This window comes from Petaurus breviceps, unplaced genomic scaffold (genome assembly GCF_028583685.1).
Source record: "Petaurus breviceps papuanus isolate PSGF00001 unplaced genomic scaffold, PetGlider_PUasm1.0 173, whole genome shotgun sequence".
NCBI lineage: Eukaryota > Metazoa > Chordata > Mammalia > Diprotodontia > Petauridae > Petaurus > Petaurus breviceps.
Genome location: NW_027185759.1, coordinates 3,032,834 through 3,040,751, shown reverse-complemented (window position 1 = coordinate 3,040,751; position 7,918 = coordinate 3,032,834). Strand labels below are relative to the sequence as shown.

Genomic DNA, 7,918 nt, shown 5'->3' with positions numbered 1-7,918 from the left:
GGAGGGATGGATGGATGGATGGATGGATGGATGGATGGATGGATGGATGGATGGATGGACGGAGGGACGGACGGACGGACGGACGGATGGAGGGATGGAGGGATGGATGGAGGGATGGATGGATGGATGGATGGAGGGAGGGATGGATGGACGGACGGACGGACGGACGGATGGATGGATGGATGGATGGATGGATGGATGGATGGATGAGGCTGATTATCACCCACTAGCTGCCTCAGCCCATCCCCAGGGCTCCCAGGAACACCAGATCTGCAAGAGCTCCCCAGGGCCAGAGATGAGCCTCCCCTAACCCCCTCCTGACTCCATGACTCGAGTTCATGGATTTGGAGCTGGAATGGACCTTGGGCATCCTGCAGTCTCAGTCCTCATGTTATAGCAAGAGCCTGAGTGGAGCATCAGGAGGATGTTTTCTCACTGAGCCTCCCAACCCTTGGCAGAGGGGGGTGGGCTTAAAGGTCCACATATTGTTGCCCTTATTTTGCAAGTGAGACGAGGCTCAGAGAGAAGGAGAGACTTGGTGAAGGCCACAAATGACAAACTCCTCTCTGTTCCATGTAGTCTCTCATCCCCCAACTCCTGCTTCTTTTCTTGTTCACCACGGGCTGCATCAGTCATGTCCTCAACTTTCTGGACAAATTGGCTTAGAGCTTGAAGGGTTCTCAGGGCCATCCCCCAAAGGCATCCCCACTGCAATGTGCCCAAGAGGGACCCATCCTGCCTCTGCTCACAGCCCGTCCCCCATGCCCCTGCTGCTTGTGGACACAGCCCGGGGGCAAGTTCTTCCCACCTCAGGCCAGAAATGGTTTGTGACCTTCCCCTCCATTAATCCTGATTCTACCCACTGGGGACAAACAGAGAAAGGCTAATTCCCCCCCTCCACACACACACACAAACACACACATGCATACCCAGGCATACATATACACATGCATGTACACACCTACACACACGGGCATGCACATGCATGAGTCTTGATAGGTTGAGATAAGTGGCTTTATCAAAAGCTTTGCTAAAATCTCAGTTATCTCCAGTCTCCACAGTCCCCTTATGTTCACATCCAGCCACCCTGTCCTAGAAGCAGAGGAGGGGAGAGAGAGAGGGCCTGTCACCACCTATCACCCCCTCACCCTGGCTCCAAGCAAAGGGCCCTGCCCTTCTCTGACCCTTCCATCTTCCCCCAGGATCGTTTTCTCAAGCACAGCTCTGCCTGCTGATGGCAGGGGAGACGGCTTCCCCGCAGCTCTCGCCCATTCCAAGCTTCAGCCTCCTGGGCACTTCTGTTCCAGGACCCCTCGGGGCTCTGGTGCCTGTCCTTTCACAGCACACATGATGTCCAGTCCCTGTCTCCATGCCTGGAATGCACGTCCTCCTCGCCTCTGTCTCTTGGTCCCCTGGGCTCCCTCCAAGGCTCCTGGAACAAACCTCTCTGGTTGTCCAAGTGCCCCCTCCCAAGTTACTCTGGATTTATTTATATGTGGAATACCGGGGCAGGATGGGTCCTTGAGGTGAACTGACAACCTTCATAGGCTTGTTTCTTGCTCTCTGCAAACCAAAAGAAAGCTCTACTGTTGCTTCATTCATTGATTAATTAAACAACGAGGGAATAAAATGTACAATTTGCTGTATCAAGTCACTGACCAAGAGGTTTCTTCAGAATGGCTCTGGTGTGCCTGTGTGGGCTTCCCAGAAGGCCATGGAATCCCCACTGGCCTTCCAAGGACTCTGCTCCTTCCCCTGGTCCCATTGCCCCTTTGCAGTGGGGCTCCAGCCCTGGATTCAGTCCTGACCTAGCAATGCAGCAAAAAAGTTAATGTTCCAGAGGGGTAAAGTGGGGTAGCCCATGGCCCTACCTTACTCCTAAGACATTTCAGTCAATAGCCTTGTTAAAATGCCATAAAATCACATCAACTTCCCCCTACACCTGCAGATCAACAACAGAGCCGACAGGAAGGGTCCATTTTAGCCTGTGGAGATCAGCTCTGCAAACCCTGGAGAAATGGGGAGTGGGGGAGGCCCAGGGATCGGAATGGATATTCTGGGCCATTTTTTTGAGGTTTTTCCAGCAACTCCATCCTTGCTTCTGCTTGTGGGTTTGTCTCATTGTCCCAATCCCTCAGTCTCGTGTCCTAAGCCAAAGTGGCTGTTATCATGACTCCTCTTTGTTTATTTTGCAGCCCTATCCTTGCTTGTACTTGGAAAAAAAACATACCATTAGAGGGGGAAAGTGAGATCGCGATTTGGAAACCCTAACATTTCCTCTTCTTACAGAACCCTGAGGTTTGTGAGCACACTTTTCTCTCCACAACCCTGGGAGGCAGGAGGTCCCATATCTTCATTTCTCCCATTCTACAGATGAAGAAATCCAAGTTCTGATACATAACTGGCATCCAAGCACCCAGTACTCCTGACTGGGCATCATGTTCTTTATGCCACATGAGAGAAGACTTAAATTGAGATAAAAAGAACGTAAGACATGAGCTCTATCCTGCCTTTAAAAGAAAAAAATAAGCCTAATCCACTTGTGAATTGGCATATCAGGGCAACCTGGCAGGCTTTGGTAGAGACTTCAGTTCCTACAAAACTCATTTAAAAATCATGGTCAAGAAAAACTAGGGTGGCACCAAGCCAAGTATGTAGGACATGGAGACAGACAGAGGTTAGATTACAGAGATAGATTAAGCAATGACATGCACTGGGAGAAGCAAAAAGGCTACAATCTCCAGGAAGATAATGGCAGGAGAGTAGAAATAAAGAAGGCATCATCTTTCCAAAACTTTGACATCAGTAGAAAGCAAAAACAATTCAAATAGTTCGCACTGGCTAAAAAGCAGAAACATTAATCCATGGAACAGACTCCAGAGAAGCCAGACCCAGAAGCTAGGACCACAGCAGCTCAGTGTTCAACGAACCAAGCATATGTACAAGGGCAACCTATTCACTAAGAACTACTGGGCAGCCTGGAAAGCAGCTTGGCAAAAATCATACTATGTATAGCAACACCTTAAACCACGGGTCACCATATTGTCCAATTGGATAAATGAGATGAAGATAAAAGGTAACTTCATGAAAAAAATTAGAGAGGAATATTTAAACTACGGCTAACATGGAAAATTCTTAGTCACACGAGGGATAGGAATGATTATATTAAAGTTCACAAGTTCTATTATCTGGTTAAAAGCTTTTCCACAAATAAAATCAATGCAGCCCAAATAAGAGAAACTGTTACATGGGGAAAATATTTGGCTTGAATATCTGACATAGATTCTGATATCCAAGATAAATAAGGAATGGCTCTCCATGTAAAAGCCTAAGGCCACCCCTTCATCTCCTAGGCCTCAGGGTCCTGCTCTACACAGTGAGGGCCTGGATCATCAGTAATCCCAGGCACCTTCCAGTTCCAACCCTCTTCACCTGGCCTCCCCATGGGGCTTCCCTCTAACTTGTACACAGGTGGTATTGGTCACTGTAAACTAGGTCACACATCCGGTCTCAGAAGGTTAGAATCAGAAGGGACCCTAGAAGTCTCCTCATCCACCCCCTTCATCTAACAAGGGTAAGTGGGGCCAGAGAATGGAAGCGACTTGTCCAAGGCTGTAGAGTGCACAAACAGCAGCAGACTGCTGAGGACTGGCACCCAGCACTCCTCATGTTTGGTGGATTGTTCTTTCTACCATACAGGTGTCAGTCAGCACACATTCACTAAATACCTGTCATTTTCCAGGCACTGTGCCAAACACTGAAGATATAAAGAAAGTCCATAGCAGGCCCTCCCCAAAAGGGAATTCCATCCTAATGAGAAGATGGGCAAACAATTGTGTATGCATAAGAGTTCAAACTGGGGCTGAGGGGCCTGGGGAGATTCACACCACGCAAAGAGCCTTAGAGATTAGATCCAGAATTCAACACCTCATGACTACACCTTTCACCTTTGTGGAAATGGAAGAGAGCCTTGGCTGGGCACTGACCCCTCCAAGGTTCTGTCTCCAAGAAGGTGATCAAGTGAAACTTGTGTCTCACTACTCTCGAACAGGCTTTTTACTCTAGAAATAGAATGCCTATTTATGGGGTTCAGGATAAAAGCTACTTTCTCTGATCACTCTAAAGGAAGGGAACCATTAGATAACTCTCTGCCAGCTTAGCTTCCTCCCACCAGATGCTTATCACACAAAAGGCAATCAGGGGTAATATTTATTTCTTCCAAAATAATATTTAGCAAAGAAAACGATGAGATGGAAATCCAGGGGAAGCTACATAGATTAGTGGGACTGATAGAATGCACAAGAATAAAGGGGTTCCTGACTCAAGAGTGAGATGAACTCTTAGCTCAACCTAGAAGAGAATGATGTCACCCAGGAAGTCTGTTTGGGGCACGTCAGGGGCTTTGGGTTCCTCGCTTCCAGAGAGATGATGGCCAATGCCAACCTCAACTTACATTGCTGAAGGAAAAGACTGGGAAAAGCCCATGTGAGAGCAGCAGATAGCCTCCATCGGGGCCCTACTGGCAGATCCCCTCTTGGGTGAGGTCTAGGACTTTCCTTTTCACTGGGTTAATTGACAACAGGGACCTCTCTCCATATTGTATGGTCCATATTCTCCTGGGTATACTTGCCCTGATGTTGTACAGTTGCTGTAAACTTGGATAAATGGATTTCTTTGCTATTCACTATTGACTATAGAACTGGTTTTTGGTGGGAAAGAAGTCAAGCCTTGGATATAAAGCTTGGGTTCCTGCTTCCCCCATTAACAAGAAAACTATAATCCACTAGATTAATAATATGCAAGAGAGAAGATAGATTTAATTGTAACCCAGTACTCCCTCTCTCTGAAAAGAGCAGAGGCACCAAGCTTCTGGGCCCAACCTCCTTCTTCCCCTCCCCACAGGTAATAAAGTCTCCCTTGGAGAAGGGTGGGAGGACAAGAAGCCAGAGATGTCTGTTCTGCCTCTCTCTGAGCTATACAATGACCCCCACCCCACCCACGCTACACAAGGGAGATAGCCCTTGCTGCACGTACAAGAAATAAGACCGTGTAGATGAAAAGTAACATTAGAGTGAAGACAGTGAGGAGGACCAGGAAATGTCTGAAGATGATGGGTATGAACTGAGTTTTGAAGGAATCCAGGGAAACTAAAAATCTCCAGAGAATCCAGCTAATTATAAACACAGAGTTGGAGGATGAAGTCAGGGGAGGCTGCCTGCAGGCCAGCTCGTGATGCTCCAGGAGATGAGAAATGGAAGGAAGTAAGAAAGCTCGAAAAGGAAGGTGGCCTGCCTGTACCCCATCTAAAACTGTATTATCAAGCAGCAGTCATCAAAACATCCTGGTGCTGCCTAAGAAATAGAACGGTGGATCAGTAGAATAGTAAACAAGACACAGTAGTGCATGACCATAGTAACCTAGTGTTTGATAAACCTAGAGACCCCAGCGTCTGGGATAAGAACTCACTGTCCTACACAAACTTCTGGGAAAACTAGAAAACAGCATGTTAGAAACTAGGCATAGACTGTATACCAAGATAAGGTCAAAATGAGTACACGATTTAGCTCTAAAGGCTGATTCTATAAGCATATTGGGAGAGCAATGAATAGTTTTCATGTCAGTTTTATGGAGAAGGAAAGAATTTATGACTGAATAAGAGATAGAGAAAATTATGAAATGCAAAATGGGTAATTTTGATTACACTAAATTGAAAGTTTTGCACAAAGCCAATGCAACCTGGGAAACAATTTATACAGTCAATGTTTCTAATAAAGGCCTCATTTTTAAAATATATAGAAAACTGAGTCAAATTTATAAGAATACAAATCATTCCCCAATTAACAAATGGTCAAAGGATATGAACAGGCAGTTTTCATATGAAAAAATTAAAGCTATCTATAGTCATATGAAGAAAAATGTTCTAAATCATTATTTATTGGAGAAATGCAGATTAAAATAACTCTGAGGTACCTATCATATTGGCTAATATGACAAAAAAAGTAAAATGATAAATGTTGGAGGGAATGTGGAAAAACTGGAACACTAATGCATTGTTGGTGCAGTTGTGAACTGATCCAACCATTCTGGAGAACAATTTGGAACCATACCCAAAGGACAATTAAGCTGTCCATACCCTTTGACCCAGTAATACCACTACTAGATCTGTGTGCCAAAGCGATCACTAAAAAACGGAAAAGGACCCACATGTACAAAAATATTTATAGCAGCTCTTTTTGTGGTGGTCAAGAATTGGAAATGACTGAACATGGTATATGAATACAATAGAATACTATTGTAGTATAATAACAATTTTTCGGAAAACATTTTCAGAAAAACCTGGAAAGACTTGCATGAACTGATGCTGAGGGAAGTCAGCAGAACCAGGAGAACATTGTACACAGTAACCAGCAACAGCAACATTGTAACAATGATCAACTGTGAATGGCATCGCTCTTCTCAGCAATGTTCTAAGACAATTCTGGAAAACTCATGATGGAAAATGCTGTCCACACCCAGAGGAAGAATTATGGAGTCTGGATGAGATCAAAGCTTACTACCGTGTGGATTTTTTTGCTTCTTTTTTTCTTTCTTTCTTGTGGTTTTTTTTTTCACTTTTGCTCTGATTCTTTTTTCACAACATGACTAATGTGGAAATATATTTGACATGATTTTGCATGTATAGCCTATATCAGATTGCTTGCTATCTTGGGAAGAAGGGAGGGAGAAAAATTTGGAACTCAAAATTCTATAAAAATAATTGTTGAAAACTATCTTTATATGTAACTGGAGGGGGTACTATTAAGTGGGGGGTGGGGAAAAGGAAGAAGGCTGATCCCATGGCCTTCCTGGGTTTCCAGTGCTGGTGTGAGAAGTTCTAAAAGGATCATTGAGAATTCTCCTTAGGGCAGCAAAGCATGATTTTAGTAACATGGAAGCACAGGAGCACACACGTGGAAGGCACGTCAGAGATGATTTAGCCAAACCTGCAGCCAAGGAAACCGAGACCTGGAGAGACCACATAGGCACAAAGTGGCTAAGGCAGGCCCTGGACCCAAGTTCACAGACTCCGGAATTCTCCCAACCCACCTGGGGGATTTGATGCCCAGCCAAAATGAATCAGGACCATGGAGGCACCTCCTCTTCCGAGGCCCAGGGGCGAGGGCACAATCAGCAGCCTTCCTACCTTTCATCCAAGAACCTCCAAGTACATCACAAACACAACTCCTTGCAACACCTCTGTGAAGTGGGCCAGGGGGTGACGTTATGACATTGATTCATCAGCTGGAGGAGTGAGTCACAAAGAGAGGGAGAGGTGGATTCGTACGCAGCCTCAAACTGGACACGAGCCAGAAGAGGGAAGAAAGCCCTTCATACTCAGCCCAAGGAAGGTTGGCACATATTTCCTTTCTGCTTCTCATTACCCACAAGCTAGGGTTTGTGAGTGCTTTGAGATCCTTGCTACAAGAACATGGAAGAAACCCAGGGTATTATTAGGATGAGTTAGCCCCTAAATTTCCTGGTTGTGCATTTTGAATGAGAGATGTTAGGACACCAAGGTTCACTGTCTGATCAAGGAGGCACCTGCCACTTGGGCTATCAGGGAGCTTAATTAAATTAATTATTGCTTGGAAAGCTTCTGGAAACCTTAGATGAAAGGGCCCTCGCCCAGATAAAGCTCCCTGCTCAGAATTACACAGGAAAAAATGCAACTAGGGAACAGATTCCTGTTCCTCACAGCTCTCAGGTGTCCTGGCTCAGCATTCACCCTCTGACCTCTGGGAGGAGATCTCCCTCAAAGGGCTTAGTGAAAGAAGAGGCTGCGCACGCAGGCCGGCGCGCGCGCGTGCGTGCGTGCGTGCGTGCGTGCGTGCGTGTGTGTGTGTGTGTGTGTGTGTGTGTGTGTGTGTGTGTGTGTGTG

General features: G+C 45.9%; 1 protein-coding gene across 1 annotated transcript in view; it reads right to left on the bottom strand.

The window, feature by feature from the left end:
- Positions 1–7,254, bottom strand: part of ATP13A4 (ATPase 13A4) — an 87,494-nt gene extending 80,240 nt beyond the window's left edge. The window contains exon 1 of the mRNA XM_069083214.1: positions 7,087–7,254. The gene's annotated coding sequence lies outside the window, so the exon portion shown is untranslated. The remainder of the gene's footprint in view (positions 1–7,086) is intronic.
- Between the last annotated feature and the right edge of the window lie 664 nt (positions 7,255–7,918).